This window comes from Haliotis cracherodii, unplaced genomic scaffold (genome assembly GCF_022045235.1).
Source record: "Haliotis cracherodii isolate W230 unplaced genomic scaffold, xgHalCrac1.p SCAF_32, whole genome shotgun sequence".
NCBI lineage: Eukaryota > Metazoa > Mollusca > Gastropoda > Lepetellida > Haliotidae > Haliotis > Haliotis cracherodii.
Genome location: NW_027266289.1, coordinates 1,904,613 through 1,928,880, shown reverse-complemented (window position 1 = coordinate 1,928,880; position 24,268 = coordinate 1,904,613). Strand labels below are relative to the sequence as shown.

The 24,268-nt window shown below is 38.4% G+C and overlaps 1 pseudogene; it reads right to left on the bottom strand.

Moving 5' to 3' along the window:
• Window positions 1–786: 786 nt before the first annotated feature.
• LOC139477250 (scavenger receptor class F member 2-like) lies at window positions 787–10,213 on the bottom strand (annotated as a pseudogene).
• Window positions 10,214–24,268: the final 14,055 nt, after the last annotated feature.

Genomic DNA, 24,268 nt, shown 5'->3' with positions numbered 1-24,268 from the left:
AGATGTTGTCATCCCTGGAACTTCAAAAATAAAAAAATCAAATCAAAGCACAAACACAAACACAGAAAGCAAAAACAAACAAACAAATATAGCAATTAGAAAAATAAAACAAATAAATGCATTCTGTAACGTAACTGCTCATACCCGGAAATAATTTCATCAATGTCAACAGCGAGGCAAAGCATACACAAAAGAAAACTTTCGCGGAAAACGTTTATCTCGAGGCAGGGAGACCGTAGTCTATCAAGCAGGTTGCGACTGTAGCTAGCACGTGACCTTTACAGTGTAAAGTTCAATAGACAGAGTCATCTTTGAAGCCACAGGCCGGATTGACTCTACTTGTCAGTGACAATCAGTAATTAGGACTACAGGGGCTTGTATAGGGTATGGGAGGGGTTTGATGAACAATACCCAAAACGTCTGTCTAATGTCGATATATATGTTGATAATTATTGCATTTTGCTCAAGAAATGAAATGTCAAATGACAGTTTTAACAAAGTAACTGAACCAGCAAAGTAAAATGAAAATCATGACACGTAATTTTTCAGATTTTTCAAAAGGATTGACAGTATGATAAAATCAAACATTTCTTACTTGAAACATGGAACTAATAATCATGATAATCAAATAATCATGAGGAAGAAATTGTGTTTGAGGGTTGTTTCTATACATTGTTTTATTTTTTCTATGTTGGGTTTTGTCCAGTTTTGATCAATTACTTTAGTTTTAACTTGACACCAAAATGCAAATCCGTTGTAAACTAAGCATGTAGTGGTTACATTGTATCACTCCTCGATTGGAGATACATAGTTCACTACTGTTTCCGGAACATCAACAAGAACCGGTCGCACGAGGTGAGTGTACGTGTTCTCGTCACTGGCTGACTCCTCTGACGTAGCAGCATCACTGTCTGCACTATCGCAGTCTGGTGCAAAGCAATCTGCCAGAACAGGCATGACAGGGGCAGCTCCAGTTACCGAGTCGTCTCCTCTTATCCCTGGCAGCTCACACACGATGTCCACATCTTAGTCTCTGATTTCACAGTAGTCTGGGGGTACCTGGTCCTCATGACGTGGTGCTTCACGTGGAATAATTCCCTGTATTGTGTGCTGTCTGTGAAAGAGAACATATGCATAAGTTTGTTTGTTTGTTTGTTTGCTGTTTAACGCCTTGGCCTTTCTCTGAAGAAACAAGGGACGCTTTGAGTTCACTATTCACCTCAGTTATATCTACATTTGTATAAACTGTACAACATGTACGTGTCCAAGATACGGAAACAGGTAGTATCGTGGGTGGTGCTTGTTTTACCAACGTCGATGTTGTAAGACATCCGGACTGTTAAGGGTATGGTACTGACATATATAGGATCATAAACAGGAACAATCGGGGATTCGAACAAATTAATTCCGGATCCTGATTCAACAACTGTGATAGTCAGACTTTATGCATTGCAATATAGACTATATAATCAAAACGTAAATGTCTGTTTGCAATAGATACAAAGATGATGCTGGTCATTAAGGAAACACCCAGATGCTGCTGACAAACTAAGGCCAACCTGGGATTCGAACCCGAGTTACAGCGCCTCGAACGACTGGGGTACACAATGTCATGCCTAGCGAGATGTTACCAGGAAGTTATAACGCCATGACCATAAGCAGTATCAATATCACTAAGAAATTATAATGCTATGAATATGCACAGTAGCTATAACACTAGAAAGAATGTTTCCATCAATATATACAGTTCCTGCATTACCAGGAAGCTATAACATCATGAATATGTACAGTAGCTTTAATACCAGGATGCTATAACGTCGTGACGATATACAGTTCCTATATCACCAGGACGTAAATATATATAATAGCTATATCACCAGGAAGCTATAACATCATGAATATGTACAGTAGCTATAATACCAGGATGCTATAACGTCGTGACCATATACAGTTCATATATCACCAGGACGTAAATATATACACTACAATATATACAATAGCTACAGCACCAGGAAGCTATGATGCAATGACAATATACAGTACCTATATCACCAGGAAACTGTAACGTCATGAATATATAATGTGATAAATATATACAGTAGCTATGTCACTAAGAAGTTATCACATTGTACATATATAAATAAGCTATAACACCGGGAAGATTTTACATTATAAATATATACAGTTCCTGTAAGCTATAACGTCATGAGTGTGTCAGTCGCTACACCACCATGTATACAATAGCTATATCAACGGGAAATAATAACGTTCCTATATCACCAGCAAACTATAACGTCATCAATATATACCTTACCGATATGGCCAGAATGTTATAACGTCGTGAATACATACAGTAGCTATAACACTATGAAGAATTTCTCCATCAATATATACAGTTCCTATATCACCAGGAAGCTATGTAATATTACATCAGGAGGCTATAACATCGTAAATATATACACTTACTATATCATGATCACCAGGAATGTTAAACGTAGTCACTTTATAAACTATATATATCACTAAGAAGGTATCACGTCATGAATATATACAGAAGGTATATCACCAGAAACCTAGAATGCTGTGAATATATACAGCAGCTATAACACCAGGAAGTTATAACGTCAAGAATATATGCAGTATGTATAGCACCAGGGAGCTATAACGTTATGAATATATACAGTAGGTGTATCACCAGGAAGCTATAACGTCATGAATATTTACAGTAGCTATATCACAAGGAAGCTATAAAGTCATGAATAAATACAGTAGCTATATCACCTGGAAGCTATTACGTCATGAATATTTACAGTAGCTATATCACAAGGAAGCTATAACGTCATGAATATATACAGTAACTGTATCACCAGGAAGCTATAACGTCATGAATATATACAGTAACTGTATCACCAGGAAGCTTTAACGTCATGAATATATACAGTAACTGTATCACCAGGAAGCTATAACGTCATGAACATATACAGTAGCTATATCACCAGGAACCTATTACATCATGAATATTTACATTAGCTACATCACCAGGAAGCTATAACGTTTATGAATATATACCGTAACTGTATCACTTGGAAGCTTTTACGTCAAGAATATTTACAGTAGCTAAATCACAAGGAAGCTATAACTTCATGAATATATACTGTAGGTGTATCACCAGGAAGCTATAACGTCATGAATATATACAGTAACTGTATCACCAGGAAGCTATAACGTCATGAACATATACAGTAGCTATATCACCAGGAACCTATTACGTCATGAATATTTGCAGTAGCTATATCACCTGGAAGCTATTACGTCATGAATATTTACAGTAGCTATATCACAAGGAAGCTATAACGTCATGAATATATACAGTAACTGTATCACCAGGAAGCTATAACGTCATGAATATATACAGTAACTGTATCACCAGGAAGCTTTAACGTCATGAATATATACAGTAACTGTATCACCAGGAAGCTATTACATCATGAATATTTACATTAGCTACATCACCAGGAAGCTATAACGTTTATGAATATATACCGTAACTGTATCACTTGGAAGCTATTACGTCAAGAATATTTACAGTAGCTAAATCACAAGGAAGCTATAACTTCATGAATATATACAGTAGCTATATCACAAGGAAGCTATAACGTCATGAATGTATACAGTAGGTGTATCACCAGGAAGCTATTACGTCATGAATATTTACATTAGCTATATCACAAGGAAGCTATAACGTCATGAATATATACAGTAGCTATATCACCAGAAGCTATAATGTCATGAATATATACAGTAACTGTATCACTTGGAAGCTATTACGCCATGAATATTTACATTAGCTATATCACAAGGAAGCTATAACGTCATGAATATATACTGTAGGTGTATCACCAGGAAGCTATAACGTCATGAATATATACAGTAACTGTATCACCAGGAAGCTATAACGTCATGAATATATACAGTAGCTATATCACCAGGAACCTATTACGTCATGAATATTTGCAGTAGCTATATCACAAGGAAGCTATAATGTCATGAATATATACAGTAGGTTTATCACCAGGAAGCTGTAACGTCATGAATATATACAGTAACTGTATCACCTGGAAGCTATTACGTCATGAATATTTACAGTAGCTAAATCACAAGGAAGCTATAACTTCATGAATATATACAGTAGCTATATCACAAGGAAGCTATAACGTCATGAATGTATACAGTAGGTGTATCACCAGGAAGCTATAACGTCATGAATATATACAGTAGCTATATCACCTGGAAGCTATTACGTCATGAATATTTACAGTAGCTATATCACAAGGAAGCTATAACTTCATGAATATATACAGTAGGTGTATCACCAGGAAGCTATAACGTCATGAATATATACAGTGGCTGAATTGCCAGGTGGATACAACGTCGGGAATATGAAAAGTAGCTTTTGAATCAGGGGGCTATAACGTCATGAACATAGAACATAGCTATATCACCAGAAAAGGTATAACGTCTTGAAAATATTAAGTAAATGCATCCCAAGGAACCTTTTACATTATGAATATATAGAGTAGCTATATCACCATGAAGATATAACGTCATGAATATAGTCAGAATATTTTGCATCGTGAAGATATAATGTCATGAATATATACAGTAGCTCTGTCACCATGAAGATATAACGTCATGACTATAATCAGAAGATTTTGCATCGTGGAGATATAATGTCATGAATATATACAGTAGCTCTGTCACCATGAAGATATAACGTCATGAAATATACAGTAACTATTTCAAAAAGGATCTATAACGTCATGGATATATACAGTAGCTGTATCACCAGGAAGCTATGACGTCATGAATATATACAGTGGCTGTATCACCAGGAAGCCATAACGTCATAAATAAATACACTTTCTGTATCACCAGGAAGCGTTAGCGTCATATATATTTACAGTAGCTGTATCACAAGGAATTTATAACGTCATGAATATATACTGTAGCAGTATCCCCAGGGAGCTATAGCGTCTTGAACATATAAAGTAATTGCATCACCGGGAAGCTATAAAGTCATGAATATATACAGTACGTATATTACCAGGAAGCTAAAACGTCATAAATCTATACATCAGCTGTATCACAAGTAAGCTGTAACACATTATTATACAGTAGCTCTATTACCAGGAAGCAAAATCATATTTGCTCATACAAAAGAAAACATCTAAGACGACTTTAGATGAAGCCCTTAAAATCCATTCCCTTGTGTGGCCATTATATCACTGTAACACTTACCCCTGTTGACGACCCATACATATCTACTAACACCGCGTGTTACTGTCCGTGTGAGCAAGGATACAGAAAAGGTATACAGTGAATATCACTCACCTTAGCATCCTAACACGCCCGCGGCAACAGATCGTCACTGACACCACGCTGCCAACCACCAAAAACAATAGCGATGTCTGTAGGGTAGCTAGTTGTATGCCACTGTGTCTTCTACTGGTGTCCTCTGTAAGTTTTAAGAAAATGGTTTTATTGGAGTTTGATATAGCTTAATAACTAAACTGATTACAGATTTAAGGCACTCGTAAATCAGGAAGCATTATAGTACTATAGTTACCTTGGTTGCAATGTTCCACTCTCAGACATTCCGCTATAGAACAGTTGAACGTACAGGTAGAATCACACTTCGGTTCAGTCAGGTGGCAGCCTTTGGTGCAGGAACCAGTCTTCTGATCACAGACACCATCAAGACAAACTTCATACATGTGCTGGCAGAGTTCACCATAGAAGCCACGTGTACATCCGTCTGTACACTTCCCGCTGTCCGAGTGGCACTTGTGTCCACAGTTAGGACTGCATGGAGAAGAGCACTGTGGACCAAACCAGCCCTCTCGACATCCATGAATGCAGTCTCCACTCGTCCTGAAACAGACACGTAAATCATTGTCAGTTGAAATGTTGGGGTCTGGTCCACACTTTTCACTGCACCTCTCGTCACAGAAAGTGACATAAGATCCAGGAAGACAGCCATCTTCGCATCCATGTTCACAGAATCCTAGGCAGTGATTACAGGAAGACGCACAGTTGGGACCAAAGTATTCAGGGCGGCACTCCTCGCACAATCCTGTCATCACGTTACAGTTCTTACATCTACTTGAACAAGTCTTACAGCCAGTCCCGTAGTAGGAGTCTACACATCCAGACACACAGGAGGAGCCCAGCTGACAATATCCTCCATCACAACCACCTGGGCATTCTGCACAGGAACCTCCTGGACTGCCACAGTGTACGTTGCACCCAGAGCCTTGATATCCAGGGACACAACCCTCAGTGCAAGCACCAGTGCCGGAGAGTGACAACTGACAAGTGTGATTTCTGCAGTTCTTGCTGCATACTGATCTGCACATGTGATCAAAATACCCAGGGTCACAGTCTGTGAGGCAACGTCCTGTTCTTCTGTCACAGTCGGAACAGTGCTGGTTGTCCTTACACTGGTCGCCTGGAAATGATCGAAAAAAAAAATTATTTATATGTATATGACATGTAAACAAACATACTATCATGTGACGCTATTCTTGAATGTACATGAACTCAATATTCACTGTAGAGGGCTTACCAATATCATTCATTGTCGAGGGTGTAGCAATACCATTCAGTATAGAGGGTGTAGCAATACCGTTCACTATAGACGATGTAGCAATACCGTTCACTGTCGAGGGTGTAGCAATACCATTCACTGTAAACAGTTGTAGTTATACCATTCACTGTAAACAGGTGTAGCAATACCGTTCACTATCGAGGGTGTAGAAATGCCATTCACTGTACACAGGTGTAGCAATGCCATTCACTGTACACAGGTGTAGCAATACCGTTCACTGTACACAGGTGTAGCAATACCGTTCACTGTACAGAGGTGTAGCAATACCATTCATTGTACACAGGTGTAGCAATACCATTCACTGTACACAGGTGTAGCAATACCATTCACTGTACACATGTGTAGCAATACCAATCACTGTTCACAGATATAGCAATACAATTCATTGTACACAGGTGTAGCAATACCTTTCATTGTACGAAGGTGTAGCAATACCATTCACTGTACACAGGTATAGCAATACCATTCACTATATAAAGTTTTAGCAATACGATTTACTGTACACAGACGTAGCAATACCAATCATTGTACACAGGTGTAGCAATACCATTCACTGTACACAGGTATAGCAATACCGTTCACTATACAAAGTTTTAGGAATACGATTTACTGTACACAGATGTAGCAATACCAATCATTGTACACAGGTGTAGCAATACCATTCACTGTACACAGGTATAGCAATACCATTCACTATACAAAGTTTTAGCAATACCATTTCCTGTACACAGGTGTAGCAATACCATTCACTTGTCACAGGTGTAGCAATACCATTTACTGTACACAGGTATAGCAATACCATTCACTATACAACGTTTTAGCAAACTGTACATGGATGTAGCAATACTATTCACTGTACACAGGTGTAGCAGTACCATTCACTGTACACAGGTGTAGTAATACTATTCATTGCACACATGTGTATCAATACCATTCACTGCACACAGGTGTAGCAGTACCATTCACTCTACACAGGTGTAGTATTACCATTCATTGTACACAGGTGTATCAATACCATTCACTTTACACAGGTGTAACAATACCATTCACTGTACACTAGTGTAGCAATACCATTCATTGTACACCGGACTATCAATACCATTCATTGTACACATGTGTATCAATAACATTCACTGTACACATATGTAGCAATACCATTCACCGTTTAGAGATGTAGGGATACAATTCACTGCAAACATGTGTAGCAATACCATTCACTGTACACAGGCGCAGCAATACCATCCAATGTACTTAGGTGTAGCAATAAAATTAAATTGTAAATAGGTGTAGCCATACCATTCACTGTGCACTTGTGTAGCAATACCATTCACTGTACACAGGTGTAGCAATACCATTCAGTGTACACAGGTGTAGCAATACCAATTACTGTACACAGGTGTAACAATATCATTCACTGTACACGGGTTTAGCAATACCATTCACTGTACATAGGTGTAGCAATACCATTCACCCTACATTGGTTTAGCAATACCAATCACTCTACATAGGTGTAGCAATGACGTTCATTGTACACAGGTGTAACAATACCATTCACTGTACACAGGTGTAGCAATACCAGTCACTGTACACAGGTGTAGCAATACCATTCATTGTACACAGGTGTAGCAATAACGTTCATTGTACATAAATGTAACAATGCCGTTTATTGTACACATGTGTAGCAATTTTGTTCATTGTACACAGATGTAGGAGTACCATTCACTGTACACAGTTGCAGCAATACTGTTCACTGTACATAGGTGTAGCAAAACCGTTCACTGTACACATGTGTAACAATACCATTCACTGTTTATATGTTTAGCATTACTTTTCACTGTATGCAGATGAAGCAATACCATTCACTGTACACAGGTGTAACGATACCATTCACTGTACACAGGTGCAGCAATACCATTCACAGTACACATATGAAGCAATACTATTTCATGTACATAGGTGTAGCAATACCATTCAATGTACATAGGTGTAGCAATACCATTCACTGTACACAGCTGTAGTCATAAAATGAACTGTACATAGGTGTAATAATACTTTTCACTGTACACACGTTTGGCTATACCATTCACTGTACACAGGTGCAGCAATACCATTCACTGAACACAGGTGTAGCAATACCATTCAATGTACACATGTGTAGCAATACCATTCAATGTACACAGGTGTAACTATACCATTCACTGTACACAAGTGTAGTCATACCATTCACTGTACATAGGTGTAATAATACTTTTCAGTGTACACAAGTGTATCAATGCCTATCAATGTACACAGGTGTAGCAATACCATTCACTCTTCACAGGTGTAGCAATACAATTCACTGTACACATATGTAGCAATATCATTCACTATACACTGATGTAGCAATACCATTCACTGTATACAGGTGTAGAAATACTATTAACTGTACACAGGTGTAGAATTAGTGTTCATTGTAAACAGATGTTGCAAAACCGATTACTGTACACAGGTGTAGAAATACTATTCACTGTACACAGGTGTAGCAATACCGATCACTGTCTAGGGTTTAGCAATATCATTCACTAAAGAGAATGTGGCAATACCGTTCACTATCGAGGGTGTAGCAATACCATTCACTCTACACAGGTATAGCAATATCATTCACTGTACATAGGTGTAGCAATACCATTCACTGTACATAAGTGTAGCAAAACCATTCACAATGCAAAGGTGTAGCAATACCATTCACTCTTCACAGGTGTAACAATACCATTCACTCTACACATGTGTAGTAAAACCATTCACTGTACACAGCTGTAGAAATACAATTCAATGTACACAGATGTAGCAATTCAATGCACACGTTTGTAGTAAACCCATTCATTTTAAACAGGTGTAGCAATACCATTCACTGTACATAGGTATAATTATACCATTCACTACAAAATGTTTGAGCAATACGATTTACTGTACACAGATGTAGCAATACCATTCATTATACACAGGTGTAGCAATACCATTCACTGTATAAGGTTTTAGCAATACGATTTAGTGTACACAGGTGTAGCAATACCATTCACTTGGCACAGGTGTACCAATATTACTTTCTCTACATAAGTGTAGCAATACCATTTACAGTACACAGGTTCAGCAATACCATTCACCTCGCACAGGTATAGCAATACCATTCATTGTACACTGTTGTACCAATACCATTCACTGTACACAGGTGTAGCAATAACATTCACTGTACACAGGTGTAGCAATACCATTCACTGTACACAGGTGTAGCAATACCATTCACTGTACACAGGTGTAGCAATGCCATTCACTGTACACAGGTGTAGAAATACCATTCACTGTACACATGTGTAGCAATACCATTCACTGTACACAGGTATAGCAATACCATTCACTGTACACAGGTGTAGCAATACCGTTCACTGTACATAGATGTTACATATGGCTTCGAGTGACAAGTCGGAGGCAGAATACAGAATCTATTCTTGTCTTACCTTGTGCAGAAATTATAAAATATGCAAGACACAGAATCAGCCACACTGTCATCGTTATCCTGAAATGAAATAGATAACAGTAAATGAGTGCCTGGAAAGTGTGTCACTTGTGCCCAATCCATTGGATTGTTTCGCAGTATTTAATGCTCGAACTATCAATAGTGTATTGCAGAACCAGAACACAAGCTGTATGGTCTAAATGCTAACTTCACTTAATATGCCTAACTTGTATTCTCTCAACAATGAAGAAGACATCACATGGCTGCATGGGCATTGTTAAAATAACGAACAGTTATCCTGAAACAAATATAGCAAGACCTTACGTGTAAAGATTTAAACAGTAGATGACACCCCAATTATCGAGACCGCCTCCGTGGTCTAGTGGTAGAGAGTGGAAAGTCCGGGGTTCGATTCCCGGCTTCGTCATACCAAAAGACGTAAAGAGATGGTACTTGTTGTTACCATGTCTGGCGCAAGGGATTAAGGGGCTAAAACAAGTGTCATAACGACCTATGTGTTGTCTGTCGTCTGTCAATTGTTAAGTTTCAATACACTCCTCAGCAGTTGGCCTATGAAGTCGCACAGGAGCGGATAATGAGTTTTATTAATTCTGAAAATAACTTTAACAATTCCTGTTGTTATTGAAAAGTCATAATGAGAGGTTGGTGCGATGTTAATGCCTCACCAGGAAACAACATAATTGTTTTGTGTTTCCCTAGTTCTGAAAATTCAAATCAGCCGATGTCATTATATGTTGTCCGTCCCCTATCCATCCATTAATCGGAAAGTTTCATTTTCATAACCAAACATGCATTAGGCCTGTGAAGTTGAAACTGTAAGGGTGATTGGTTTCTTTGCAAATCTATCGACAATTTCGATTTGACTTTAAACATATCTGAGCTATTTCTGTTTCATCATTTTGAAATGTTATATGTTGTAAGCCTGTGGTATGTGCAACATCATATAATTCGTTCTCGAGAGGGTTTTCTTGCTTTATATCTTACGCTAATACCAGAGCATTTGTGACAACAGCATGGTTCATGATACTGAAACGCTCAATGCTCATCCCAGAAACGTCTGCAATGCAATTTTGATTCATTTTGTAGAATGACCTTCACAGTGAAGATATGCCATTTCTGCCTAAATCTCTAAGAGTGATTATTAAAGCTTAATACTGAGGTAAGCCCTCTAGTTTAGGTTTAGGTTTGACAGACATGAAACTTAAATACATACCACTCGAGAAGAAATGTTTACACAGTGCTGTGGAGGTCACGACAATGCGTTCCTGTTCACGTATCGCCAACAAATCAAACTGTTTGACTACAGACCAAAGGGCAAGAGACGAAACAGAAACCAGCCAATGAATCATTTTTTGTAAACATTGCCCTTAAAAGGCATTTTTGACTGGAGCAGGCTATGCTCTTACTCTGTTTTCATTTTCCTGCTGATGTTGGTGAACTGTTAGAGTCATGCATGACACTGTGTCTATACATGGATCAGAAACTCCACCACACTGATCTGGCCACAATCCGCCATTGTGCGATTGTCATACACGAATCAGTGACGTGTATGTTAACCACTGTGTTAATGTAAATATGAGGAATTTAAATAAATATGATAATTATAAAACTTGAAGAGACTCATAGTAGTAAGTGTTAATAGTAGTAGTAGTGGGTGGTGGTAGTGACATTGGTAGCTGTGTGAGTGTGTGTGTGTGTGTGTGTGTGTGTGTGTGTGTGTGTGTGTGTGTGTGTGTGTGTGTGAGTGTGAGTGTGTGTGTGTGTGTGGAGTGAGAATTTGACGACCTGTCCTAAAATTAAAATGAATTCACTTATTGCCTGATGTGAAGCGCCATAGCTTTGTCGTTACCTTCAGTGTATAATTACTGACATACATCGATATAGACTGACTTACAGTCCCTAGAGTAGAGCAGTGGCCACAAAGGCATGTCCGCACACCGTAACGTAAGCATCCGGTTGTAGAAGTGATTGTAACACTCACTCACAACTCTCTCCGCTAAGCTGCCCTACATGACATAGCCCTCGTTGTACTGTGCACCTGGAGTGTTTGAATACAACTGGGTCACAGTGTTGGAGATTGTATTATAAGAGGGACATGTACGTGTTATACAAAACGCCTCCTACCCCGACGGTCTTGGTTCTGTTTTCTCGGCGTTGCATGGGTTAGAGACGGTTAAGGGAAGATTTGGGTGCTTGGTCGACAAGCCGGGATAAACTAACAGTTCGGTGATTTCAAATTTACAATCTGTAAATATTTTGATTGATTATTTAAACACAGGGTGACCAGAATGGTCCTGTCAAGACACGTCAATTGACAGTATGGAAACTGTGTTCACCTGCCAACAGTTATATATCAGTAAACTATATGTTTTACTGAATATACCATTAAAATATGCAGGGTATTCCAGTTTAATATAGAACATAAAAGAAGACTTGAGCAGAGCCCTTTGTCTTGCAATAAAAGGTAGAGAGTATAGAGGTTGAACATCAAGAGGTCAAGAAGGCGGGGCACTGTTTACTGGAAGTGTTGTAAGGCTGGTTGTCCAACAACTATCAACACCTCATCAGCAGCTACAGAAACATCCATCATCTTCCTGCTGATAGTGATATCGCCGTCGGAACATTCCTTGTCACTGTGAAGGAGACAGTATTACGACTAATACCGGCAATCTACCAAGGAGAGCTAAACAGTAAGTTCTTAAACTGAATGTATTCTATTTCACAATATAGCGCAAATGCGAATATATACATAATAATTCTCTGTAATAAGTATATTTAGTTAACTGTCCTCCATTTGCAGGTTTTCATATCGTCTAAATGTATTTATAATGTTTACCCCTTGATAGTAACGATAAGGCTGAAATATTGAAGAGGAATTTAAATTTTACCTAACTCACTCATACCTCATTTTACCTCATTAATAAATAATTGATATAAATCTATCAACAAATTACATGTCTAATGAATAGTAATTTTATTATAGTTTTCAGTTAGACGATACAAAATGAGTGCATGTTATTGATTATTATCATCTTAATTGTAGAACTACAGTCCTCCAAGGCAGATGTCCAAACCGACCCTGTACAGCTTTCATGTCATTAAGTAACTGACTAAGAGCAAAGACTGCTACCACTACCGCATCAACGACATCTACAACAAAACAACAAACAGGAAAGACTTCCTTCACCGTTTCGAAGACGAGAACAAACTGTATATCTTTTCTGCTTTGATCTGGAGTGGTCGGGTACCTAGTGGTAAAAGTGTTCGCTCGTCATGCCAAATACCTGAGTTCGACTTACCTCGGGTACAATGTGTGAAGCTTATTTCTGGTCTCCCCTGTCTGGTATACTCCTAAAAAGCAGCATGAGACAATACTCACTCTTTCTACTAAGATTTTGTTTTCACTGATTTTGAGACCGCATCACAGAATTCTGTCAGAGCCGAGTTCCAGTGCCAGTTCAAGCGCTGTATGTTCCACTACAGACAGTCCATATAGAAAGGTGGCCACAGCTGGGTCTCTCCTCACTGCATTCCAAGACAACCCAAACATCAACCAGTCTATTGCCCATGTGTCTAATACAAGTCGGTAATATTGGAAACTTTTGGAGGAATGTACTTGAAGACGTTGATATATATAGAGTTACCACGTGTGGGCATGTTAGCGGATCAGTGTGTACTTGATGGTGAGATGTCGGAAGGTTTACTCAGACCCAAGAAGAAAAAGTACCGCAGCTGGACGAGCGACTACCAGGTTTTCAATACGGTGATGCTGTCCCCTACCTTGTTGCGTTAAAATGACAAACTAAAACCTTTTTCTGTTAACAGCTACTGTGATGTTTGTACCATTCATTCTGTTTATTTTATGTGATGTTCTTTCTCTAACCTTATTGTACATATTGTACATGTGCATCTGAATTAATGTGTCATTTCATTAAATGACTTTAGTGAATGTCAAAATATACTTTCTTTGTGTTACAGTTACATTTATTGTTACATAGTTGAGTTCAGAAGTCCAGATTTTGTCATTGTGGCTTGAAGGAGGCACGTGTTCCATTCTTGAATCCAGGAAACGGTTTTGGAGTGAGTGAATGAGTATGGCTTTACACCGCTTTTAGCAATATTCCAGCAATATCACAGAGGGGGACACCAGAAATGGGCTTCACACATTGTACCCATGTCGGGAATCGAACCCGCGTCTTCGGCGTGATCGCTTCGGGAGCGAACGCTTTAACCACTAGGCTGCCCGACCGCCCGAAACGGTTTTGGAAGCAGGCATAAAAGTCGGTGAAAAGTATGGAAAATATACTGAATGCAAAGATACAAATATTGCAAATCATGTTACTATTGAAGAACAGCAGAATCATTTTCTAAACTTGTCGACCCTGTTATATTATGGATGACTATTTGGATGACATTTCTAATTTGATGTTTCTTATTTCAGTAGAGGACATAATACTGGTTATGTCATCTCTGTGTGGTATACCGGGTGGTATTCTAACTCTGAGTGACTGGGTTAGCCACATAAGTGCCACCCTCTCATCACCCCTATAGTTTACATTTATACATAAAGAAAAAAGTTAAGCGACCTCTGTATATTTTACAATGACTGGTCCCACGAGCATTTGAGTTGAAACCCAGAAACACGAATGAGGTTTGCAAGATGACACCTCTGACAATAAGAAAACATAAAAAGTTGATCCTGTTTGAGATTTTAATCATGATTCAAACAAAACATCAGAGGCACGGTATTTGTGCAAAAACAGTAGCCACAATAAGTAGGGAGGAGCAGAGTTAGGAAGACAATTCCACATCATGGTTAATGATGAAAAATGTCATGTTCAGTCCAAAAATGACATCCATGACACAAATCACCAATAGTGGATAAACGTGCGACGTGCCTGGATCACAGCTACCAGCCTTCATACCATATCCCTCCAGTAAGTCGTCTGATCTGCAGCAGTGTCGCCACAGCATTATTCTGGAGAAGAGCTGTTACTGTTCGAGAACGATGTGGCCTAGCATTGTCATCCATGTTCACAGGTCGGATGGCGAGTGTCAAAAAGCGCCACAACAACTGGTTGCAGGGATTTATAGATGTACCGATCAGCATTGAGGTTTCCTTGGATGGTGACAAGACCCAGCTAACAATCATGTGACAGGCAACCCAAAACCATTCACGAATCTCCAGCATATGGGCTGTAGGTCTTATTGGACTTATTCGCCATGTCTTTGGCTAAACACCATGCTATACGAGTTCTCCAATGATGATCGGCAAGGAAGGGACGTTTGGTTGTCCTTCTAGACTTTATTCCTGACAATGTCAGTTGATTGTTGTGTTTCAGGACAGGAGATGTTGCAAATGGTTGATGACGTACAAGCCAAAGCAGGGCCCTGTCCGTGACTGTGGCAGATCCTGTACAGTAAACTACGGTTTTAACGAACACGCTTATAACGAACAGACGGATATAATGAACTAAAAATAGTAGTATCTTTTAGTTCGTTATAACCGTAGTTCACTGTACAACATTGGTTTGCTCGTGTTTTCGTACTAGTCTGCTGGTTACCATATAATGGTACCCTAGTTGACGTCCTATACGTGTGTAGCTCGTGCCTGTCGAATGCATACCCATAATAACCAATTGTCGCGCCTCTTATTGCGTTAATACCCACAATTGAAGTGTACAGATACTGCATTTTAAACAGACAGACAGACAGACAGACAGGAAGACAGACAGACAGACAGGCAGGTTGTTTGGCATTAAAGGCCACGTGACCTAAAGTACAAAACAATTTCAATCATAATCGGAGTTACCACATGAAGATATACCGACTCAAATTAACAAAATTACTTATTAAGCGGAACCGTTCTTAAAAGATGTGACATTTTAAAAGAAATGCATGTGTGGCATATCATGCTACGTTGTGACGTCACAGTTGCCATTGTACTGTCCTATCATTTCGACGATACACCCTTCTTGACATATTTCATCACGTAATTTGCAGTTGTTGCGAACGGGGAGATTTCAGTATTACATATTTCCAGAAGTGCTTAACTGTTGTTTTTGTGTGTATGCTACGTGTCTTCTGACTGTCCCTTTAGTCCTCTCTTTAAACTTCCTTTCTCACATGCCCTCAACATGCATACTTCATGAACTGTTTATGGCGAGAGGACTCTTCCCCACAGGACAGATGTATTTCAATATTCTTTTTCCATCCGGTTAAAGAAATAAATATACTTTTTATTTAAGTAAATATAATAGTTACATTATTATGTAATTTATTCTATGGAATGTATTAAAGAAATAGGTCAACTGGAGTATATCACCTTGCCAAATGTTATAGATCAGACGTAGACCGGTTATTGTATCATTTTACAGAAGAATTTGAATCTGGTAGCTCCCCGGATATAGGATATTTGATTCGAATAATACTAGGCTAGACATTGTTAAATCAGATGCGTTACCCGACTGGCATGGTACACTTTGTTCAGCAGAAGGTGGAGCGCATAAACAACATTAATGAATAACTCACAGTGATTGATGGTAAACTCACCTTGCTGGAAAATATCCTGAAGCAGACTATCACAAGATTGAAAACGAAACTTTACTTGCCCAGAATTGTGTCTCAGCAAGCCTAGAACTTAAATCTGAAAGCACTAAAGAACGAAAGCGGCTGACAGCATACAGACTTCACTTTGTCAGAATGTGCTAGAATCAGTAGGGATGTGGATGATATATATTACGATGTAGACTCCTTGTACCAACAACAGAGGGATATGAAAGAGGTTGTAGTGGATCTCAAAGTGAGATCAATGAGAGACAACCTCCTGTTTCATTGCACACCGGAGATGATTGGTGAAGAGCCGAAAGGACTTCGTTAAGCGGGAGATGAAGTCTAACAAAGAGATTAACCTTATGACAGTTCATAGAAGAGGCCACAAAATGAAAACCACCCCGTACGATAGTGGTTAAATTCTCTACGTCTGATCAGAGATGGAACGTTTTAACCAGTGCGAAAAACGTCAACGACACAAAGTTTGTTGTCAGTGAACAGTTCCCACCTGAAATTGTTGAACGGCGACGAGAGGTTCTCCCTTTTGCTGAAAGAGGCTAAACGCAGAGGACTTAAGGCCAGTCTAACTGTTGACAGACTGTATATTAACAATAGACGGTGTTACCCTGGTGATAATCCGTTTGAAGATTCGAGACAGTCGATGTGGTCACTCAGACCAATGTTCTTGAACACTTCCAAGATAGACAACCACACAAAACACGACGAATCGAAGAGGATCGTGACATTACAGGCATACAAGGGACATAGGCCTAATACTGTCAATGCAAATGAAAATGTAAATTTCTCGCTAAATGTGCGTAGAGAACACTGTGATGTGTATGTTACACATAACAATAATGTGTCATCCAACAACAAAAAAAGCATATGAATCTAATTGTGACCATATTCGTGTACATGCAGATATTGATATACCAACAGAGCAACCTGCGTGTGACCCCATGCCACCAGACGCTTTCATATCACGTAACAGTGATGGTTCTCATTTTAAACTGTGTGGTTGGAAATCTAGATTACTTTTATTCCTGAATTTACGAATTTTATTACAAAGTATGAAGTGTTTTGTTTTGTTGAAACAAAACAAGATAAATGTGATTGTATTGACATTCCTGGATATGCAATGTTTTATAAACCCAGAATTACAAGGGCTGGAAGAAAATCAGGCGGTATAGCAGGCCATAAAGCATGAATACATACAGCATTTCCATAGAATAGCCGAATCCTCGGAATATGCTGTATGGTTTCTCGCTTCCCATGAAATGTTGAATGTATCTTGTAATGGAGATGTTTATATTGGAATCTCATATATCGCCCCAGAGGGGTTGCCATATGACTCTGACGAAAAAATCCAAAACTACACAATGAAATAGTGTGTAAGTTATCAGTAGATTGCTACTATAGTTCTTTATCATTGGGAATTTCAATGCAAGCGTATGCGGGTGGTGGTGCTTAACTCTGCATGAGTTAGCCACATAAGTACCATCCACTTATAACCGCCTGGTATTCATTATATACATATATACATTTTCATCTATTATCACCATCACTTCATTCTGTGTTCATTATATGTTGTCCTTGTCTGCAGTTGAATGTCAGCCAACTGACACCAACCCTGATACCCTTTTGCAGCCTCTGTGATTTCTTCAGCTTCACCTGGACTTCCCCTATTTATTTTTAGATATGTGTCCACCACTTCATGTCACTGTGAAGCATCTTGACTTCCTTTAATACCTGTCAGATGCTACCTTTCTTCTGATTGGCCCTTTGGTCCACTTCTTTAACTTCCTTTCTCACCTGCCCTCCTCATGCATTCTGCATGAACTCTTTATGGAGGGAGGACTCTTGTTTACAGGTGAGAAACATTTCAATATTCTTATCTCTTTCCATCCTGCTTTGGAAACAAATATATTCATAGAAAGGGTATCACATCTTTTCATTAAAGTAAAATATAATTAATTGCATTATTATTTAATTTGTTATATCTGAATATTTGCCAGTCTTCAACCATGTGCTTCAACATGTGCTACCCCACTTATCCATATAAATTAACCTTTTTCCTTTTTGGCTTAAATCAAATAATAATATTCTGCATGAAGTCTTTATGGAGGAAGGACTCTTCATTCCAGCTTCCCTCCCACCATCTGCTATACAGTAATAAACATCATCATCATCTTCATCCAAGAACTGCCTCATGTTTTCAATAGCAGCCCAGTGGCTGGACAACAACATACCACGCCCGACTACACAAGGACACGCACTTTGTCAGATTTTATTACAACAAACTCAATTTCTATTAACGAAGATATATTCCCTAACGATTTTGTTGATTATATGAATGGTGTTGAAAGACTATCCAACCTCACATGTTTATAAGCTAGTTGATTTATGTAAAAACGATAATATATACATTGTCAGTGGCCGAGTTGGACATGGCAAAGGAGTTGGCAAAGTTTCATGTGAAGGAGTCTTGCAACATCACGTTGATTCGATCCTGCTTCAAGCATACCAATGGCTAGCAGACGCTCATTTTCGGACAGGCGTGGCATTTCGTAATGTTGGATAATTGCGTAATTTTGTTGTTTTTTCAGAATGATTGTTGTCAGCACGATGCTAAACAATACATATGGAATCTCGTTAACGCACAAGTTTTTATACCCATTCTTGGGTAGTGAAATGCATGGGGCTTGCATAAAAGTCAACTTTTGAATGGAATGCATGCTTTTCTATAGCAGTTGCGTATTTTGTGACCTCATTCCATACATGAACTACAATATTGAAAACAAACTTTACTTGTTAGAACAATACACTAAAATAGTGGTGTGACAGGAACTTTTGTTGTTGAGTATACTTTCATTTGCTAGCTGATGGGACTTTACGCGAGATAAATATTATTTCCCTTACTACTTTGGGAATAATCAATAAACATTATACACACACACACACACACAGAGAGAGAGAGAGAGAGAGAGAGAGAGAGAGAGAGAGAGGGAGAGAGAGAGAGAGAGAGAGAGAGATCAAACCTGGTACTCGTGGAATGCCTTGCCATATAAGTTAGCAATCGTCATGAGTGAAACATATTCTGTAATGTATTCTTTGCTTGCTCAAAGACAATCAGGCAATCACGCTGTACGAGCAGGCTCATTCCCGGTAGATCTACAGGTTAACCTTGAATATCGGGGTTGCCATCTGGCTTCATTCAACTTGTCAATACCACCGCGACTGTCAACAAGTCCTTTGACAGCCTTTGACATTGGTGATGAGTAGGTCAAGTTCAGACACATACAAGTGGGGTGGAGAGGTTTTAATTTGTATTAGTATTCTTCGCTGGGGCAATTGCTTACTTATCAATAAGATGTACTTATTTGAAATAAAAACAGAATGTTTTTTAATACAGTTTGTTAAGAAATTAATTAGTTTTTTTGCAACTATTTCTATAACTCGTGACCCCTACTTCTTCCAGCAAAGCAAAACTTTACCAATCAATCATCCAAAAACGCCATAGTTTCATAGTTGATATGAGCCAAGACTAAACACAACAGAAACTATTTTAAGACGTTTACTCAAACTAGTTTTATGTAAAAGGGAAATTTCTGATAAAGTAAAAGTACGCTTTCTATTTCAATATATCGATAGCACCACCATGGTATTTTAGCACGCTTATTTCACGTTTTTTTACATGGACGTTTACCAAACTATAACAGAAAAAAGTTGTTTGCTAGAACTTTCCAAACCTGACAATTTCAAACACAGATTTTACTTGGCATGTTCCAGGTATGTGGAAACGTAACTTTGACAAATCAAAATGGCTAATAACAAGAGGGTTGTGTTGTGAAATTCAGATTTGTAAATTTTCCTTCTTTGTATCACACTTCCTGGACGTTTTGCCTGTTGATCATTATGACGTCATAATAGCGGCGGAAATGTTTCACCCACCGACACGAAACCCTGAATTATGGATGATCTAAAGGGCCTTATACTATTCTTTCACATATTGTTGTAAAATTATATATTTCCCCAAAGCTCGCTGTTTTTTTTCTAAATATTGAATACCCTGTATCGTTTGTCCAGTAAGGTTGGCAATCGTGTTTGAAACCTACATATGTTGCTACTTCATTCAACTCGTATTAAGATATTTCATATAAAATGCTGGTGGTAGTCTCTGTATAATTGCTATCTGTATCTAACAAAGACAATAAATTCGTACTACAGTTAGCTACTGCTCTGTAATAAAAAAAAGATTTACGTTGCAATTTCCGATGTAATCATTAGCGAGGATCCAGTGTTGTTATGCTGATTGAAATGAAATATTGTCCGCGATTTGCTATAAAGCCATTCCATGTAACAAATTACCGTCTTGCTGGGTGTGTTATGGTTTGACAGATTCACATTGCATTGATGGGTATCAAATAGAAATATAACACTCATAGTAAAAGCAAAGCTTTATTAGGTAATGGTGAAAATAAGCTCATTTAGAGGAACAGTAACATTTCATGGGGTGTAACAATACAACAATGCAATTCACTACTCTGCATTTTGACGACATTCACTATCCTGGAGTATGATGACATTCACTACCATGGAGTATGATGACATTCACTAACCTGGATTATGATGACATTCAATAGGCTTGAGTATGATGACATTCACGAGCCTGGATTATGATGCCATTCAATAGGCTGGAGTATGATGTCATTCACTATCCTGCATTTTAATGACATTCACTATCCTGAAGTACGATGACATTCACTAGATTGGAGTATGATGACATTCACTAACCTGGAGTATGATGACATTCACTAGCCTGGAGTATGATGACATTCACTAGCCTGGAGTATGATGACATTCACTAACCTGGAGTATGATGACATTCACTAGCCTGGAGTATGATGACATTCACTAGCCTGGAGTATGATGACATTCACTAGATTGGAGTATGATGACATTCACTAACCTGGAGTATGATGACATTCACTAACCTGGAGTATGATGACATTCACTATCCTGGGCTATGATGACATTCACTAGCCTGGAGTATGATGGCATTCACTATCTTGCACTATGATGACATTCAAAAGGCTGGAGTATGATGACATTCGCTAGCCTGGAGTATGATGACATTCACTAGCCTGGAGTATGATGACATTCAATAGGCTGAAGTATGATGATATTCACTAACCTGAATTATGATGACATTCAATAGCCTGGAGTATGATGACATTCTCTAACCTGCATTATGATAACATTCACTAGCCTGGAGTATGATGACATTCTCTAACCTGCATCATCATGATATTCACTATCCTTGAGTATGATGACATTCACTAGCCTACATTATGATGACATCCACTAGCTTGCATTATGATGACATGCTCTATCCTGCATTATAATTACATTTACTAGCCTGGAGTATGATGAAATACCTTAGCATGGATATGATGACATTCACTATCCTGGAGTATGATGACATTCACTACCATGGAGTATGATGACATTCACTAACCTGAATTATGATGACATTCAATAGCCTGGAATATGATGACATTCACTAGCCTGCATTATGATGACATTCGCTAGCCTGGAGTATGTAGACATTCACCAGGCTGGAGTATGATGACATTCATTATTCTGACTGATGATGACATTCACTAGGCTCGAGTGTGATGACATTCACTATCCTCCATTATAATGACATTCATTAGGTTGGAGTATGATGGTAATCACTATCCTGCATTATGATGACATTCACTATCCTGGAGTATGATGACATTCACTAGCCTGGAGGATGATGACATTCACTAGGCTAGTGTATGATGTCATTCACTATCCTGCATTTTGATGACATTCACTAGCCTGAATTATGATGACATTCACTAGCCTGCATTATGATGACATTCACTAGCCTGGAGGATGATGACATTCACAAGGCTAGTGTATGATGACATTCACTATCCTCCGTTATAATGACATTCATTAGGTTGGAGTATGATGGCATTCACTATCCTGCATTATGATGACATTCACTATCCTTGAGTATGATGACCTTCACTAGCCTGGGTTATGATGACATTCACTAGGCTTGAGTATGATGACATTCTCTAGCCTGGATTATGTTGACATTCAATAGGCTGGTGTATGATGACATTCACTAGCTTGGATTATGATGCCATTCAATAGGCTGGTGTATGATGATATTCACTATCCTGCATTTTGATGACATTCACTATCCTGGAGTATGATGACATTCACTAGCTTGGAGTATGATGACATTTACTATCCTTGGGTATGATGACATTCACTAGCCTGGAGTATGATGGCATTCACTATCTTGCACTATGATGATATTCACTATCCTGCATTTTGATGATATTTACTAGCCTCGATTATGATGATGATGATATTCACTAGATTATATTATGATGACATTTATTAACATCATGCTGACTAGGATGGATTATGATGACATTCACAAGACTGCATTATGATTAAACTCACTGGCCATTAGTAGTTCATAGAAAAACAATAGTCACTCTTGATGCTGTCTATGAATCGTCTGTTTACAAAAGAAAACTGTAAATCCTGTACAAGTCAAACGAGAGGTTAACTGTTGAGATGTTGTCATCCCTGGAACTTCAAAAATCAAAACAATCAAATCAAAGCACAAACACAAACACAGAAAGCAAAAATTAACAAAAATAAAACACATAAATCCGTTCTGTAACGTGTTTGGCAAATAGCGACGACAATCAGTGGTGTAAAAATGCAAAGGATAAAACATGTCACATAATTGTCGTGACAAATCATCATTAAGTACCAGTTAACGAGGTACTCACGTGCTCATATCAATAGTGTTATACATCTACTCATACCCGGAAATAATTTCATTAATATCAACAGCGAGGCAAAGTATACACAAAAGGAAACTGTCTCGGAAAACGTTCATCCCGAGGCGGGGAGACCGTAGTATATCAAGCAGGTTGCGACTGTAGCTAGCACGTGACCTTTACAGTCTAAAGATCAATAGTCAGAGGCATCTTTGCAGCCACAGGCCGGATTGACTCTTCTTGTCAGTGACAGTCAGTAATAAGGACTACAGGGGCTTGTATAGGGTACAGGAAGGAGGGGTTTGATGAACAATACCCAAAACGTCTGTCTAATGTCGATATATATGTTGATAATTATTGCATTTTGCTCAAGAAATGAAATGTCAAATGACAGTTTTAACAAAGTAACTGAACCAGCAAAGTAAAATGAAAATCATGACACGTCATTTTTCCGATTTTTCAAAAGGATTGACAGTATGATAAAATCAAACATTTCTTACTTGAAACATGGAACGCCCTTCTATATTGAACTGCTTCAAATAATCATGAGGAATAAATTATGATTGAGAGTTGTTTCTATACATGTTTTATTTTTTCTATGTTGGGTTTTGTTCAATTTTGATCAATTACTTCAGTTTTAACTTGATACCAAATTGCAAATCCATTGTAAACTAAGCATGTAGTGGTTACATTGTA